General features: G+C 38.4%; 1 non-coding gene across 1 annotated transcript; it reads left to right on the top strand.

Annotated features, from left to right (window-relative positions):
* The first annotated feature begins 939 nt into the window (after positions 1-939).
* LOC112739234 (small nucleolar RNA R71) lies at positions 940-1047 on the top strand. Its single transcript, XR_003170170.1, has one exon. It is a non-coding gene; the product is annotated as a small nucleolar RNA R71 (small nucleolar RNA).
* The last annotated feature ends 2022 nt before the right edge of the window (positions 1048-3069 follow it).

The raw sequence follows: 3069 nt of genomic DNA, 5'->3' as shown, positions 1-3069 counted from the left end.
ATAGTCATCAGAGCTCATGAATGATAAAAGGAGGTTCAATGGAATCTCTATGGTCTCTAGATGAGCCTCAGATTCCTTTGGTTCCTCAAAGGAAAACTCCTTATTGGTCAGTGAACGTCCTAGGAGGTCTTCCTCACTAGGATTCACGTCCTCCTCCTCCTCTCTGGGTTCGGCCACACCAAGTAAGGTTATGGCCTTGCACACTCTTTTTGGATTCTCTTCTGTATTGCTTGGGAAAGTACTAGGAGGAGTTTCAGTGACTCTTTTACTCAGCTGGCCTACTTGTGCCTCCAAATTTCTAATGGAGGACCTTGTTTCATTCATGAAACTTAGAGTGGCCTTAGATAGATCAGAGACTATATTTGCTAAGCTTGATGAATTCTGCTCAGAATTTTCTGTCTGTTGCTGAGAAGATGATGGAAAAGTCTTGCTATTGCTAAACCTGTTTCTTCCACCATTATTAAAGCCTTGTTGAGGCTTTTGTTGATCCTTCCATGAGAAATTTAGATGATTTCTCCATGAGGGATTATAGGTGTTTCCATAGGCTTCACCCATGTAGTTCACCTCTGCCATTGCAGGGTTCTCAGGATCATAAGCTTCTTCTTCAGAAGATGCTTCTTTAGTACTGTTGGATGCATTTTGCAATCCATTCAGAATCTGAGAAATCATGTTGACCTGTTGAGTCAACATTTTATTTTGAGCCAATATGGCATTCAGAGCATCAATTTCAAGAACTTCCTTCCTCTGAGGCATCCCATTACTCACAGGATTCCTTTCAGAAGTGTACATGAACTGGTTATTTGCAACCATGTCAATGAATTCCTGAGCTTCTGCAGGCGTTTTCTTTAGGTGAATGGATCCAACTGCAGAATGGTCTAATGACATCTTAGATAATTCAGATAGACCATCATAGAATATATCCAAGATGGTCCATTCTGAAAGCATGTCAGAAGGACACTTTTTGGTCAGTTGCTTGTATCTCTCCCAAGCTTCATAGAGGGACTCACCTTCTTTCTGTCTGAAGGTTTGAACATCCACTCTAAGCTTGCTCAGCTTTTGAGGAGGAAAGAACTTGGCTAAGAAAGCCGTGACCAGCTTATCCCAAGAGTTCAGGCTATCTTTAGGTTGAGAGTCCAACCATATTCTAGCTCTGTCTCTTACAGCAAAAGGGAAAAGCATAAGCATGTAGACCTCGGGATCAACCCCATTGATCTTAACAGTATCACAGATCTGCAAGAATTCAGTTAAGAACTGGAAAGGATCTTCTGATGAAAGTCCATAAAACTTGCAATTATGTTGCATCAGAGAAACTAATTGAGGCTTTAGCTCAAAATTGTTTGCTCCAATGGCAGGGATTGAGATGCTTCTTCCATGTAAGTTGGAATTTGGTGCAGTAAAGTCACCAAGCATCTTTGATAAACCCATATTTTATGATATATTTTGTGCTTAGTTTGAGTGATTTATTCAATCCTTCACCCACTTATTCATATTAATTGCATGGTTTTACTTTTCCTTCCTTATTATGTGATGTATGTGAAAAACATGTTTCCTATGCTTTAAAATTAATTATTTTAATTACCTTTATTTCCATTCGATGCCGTGATTAGTGTGTTGAGTAGTTTCAGATCTTCTAAGGCAGGAATGACTTAAAGGATGGAAAAGAAAACATACAAAAATGGAAGAAAAGCACAAAACGGAGTTTCTAAAGAAACTGGCATCCACGCAATCGCATGGGTGACGCGGAAGCATGCCAAGCGCGAATCAACAGCGACGCGGCCGCATGACTGACGCGGCTGCATGACTGACGCGACCGCGTGACAAGAAAAGCTCCGAATGACGCGACCGCGTAACCCACGCGGACGCGTGACAGAGGCCACGCACTAGAAATTGTAGAAAACGCTCCCAGCGATTTTTGAAGCCCTTTTTGGCCCAAATCCAAGTCCAAAAGGCATAGACCAGAGGTTATAAAGTGTGGGAATGCATCCATTCAAGGAGAGCTCGCCAATTAGTTACTTCTCATGATTTAGATTAGTTATGAGAGAGGTTCTCTCCTCTCTCTCTTAGGATTTAGGATTTCTCTTTGTTTTAGGAGTGACTCTCAATCCCAGGTTTAATATTCCTTTTATATTTTTATTCTACTGCTTTTATTCGTATCTATACTTTGTGTCGCCAAAGTAGCTCATGAACTCTTCATGTTAGATTATAATTTATCTTATTAATGCTATTTGAGGTATTTCAGTTTATGATTGCTTTCTTTAATTTATGTTATTGTTGCTTTACATCTGAAGGCATTTTTATTCCAGCAAATTTACTTTTTCCCTTTTTGGTTTGGTTAAGAAATTAGTAACTCAGGAGTTATCTTATCTCAACATAATTGATAACTGTTATCTTTGCTAATTGAACTGAACTTCAATAATCCCAACCTTTTCTTAGGAAATAAATAGGATTCGAAGATCAAACTAATTAGTCCCTTGACTTTTCTTTGCTTTAGTAAAGGTTAACTAAGTGGAATTAAGATTCAACTTTCATTGTTATTGATAAGGATAACTAAGTCTGGACTTCCAATTTCTCATACCTTGCCAAAAGTTTATTTTGCAGTTATTTATTTATTTTTAATTACCATTTAAATTATTTGTCATATTCGTTCCTCATTCTTGAAACCCCAGATCTACAATCTCCATAACCAATAATAAGAACATACTTCCCTGCAGTTCCTTGAGAAGACGACCCGATGTTTGAATACTTCGGTTATCAATTTTTAAGGGGTTTGTTACTTGTGACAACCAAAACGTTTGCACGAAGGGATTTCTGTTGGTTTAGAATCTATATCTACAACACGACTATTTTATTAAAATTTTTTACTAGCAAAAATCCTAACGTCAATCTTCCTTACATTGTTGTTGGGTTCAGCCATGTCTCCTTCTTTTACGAGATTCTCTGTAAGATTTTCTCTGAATTGTTGTGCTTTAGCTTCTCTTAGTTTCTTCTTCAGAGTCCTTTCAGGTTCAGGATCTGCTTCAACAAGAATGTCCTTGTCCTTGCTCCTACTCATATGAAAAAGAAGAGAAC

Source organism: Arachis hypogaea, chromosome 13 (genome assembly GCF_003086295.3).
Source record: "Arachis hypogaea cultivar Tifrunner chromosome 13, arahy.Tifrunner.gnm2.J5K5, whole genome shotgun sequence".
Taxonomy (NCBI): domain Eukaryota; kingdom Viridiplantae; phylum Streptophyta; class Magnoliopsida; order Fabales; family Fabaceae; genus Arachis; species Arachis hypogaea.
Note: the sequence above shows the minus strand (reverse complement) of the source record. Positions and strands in the feature narration are given on the sequence as shown.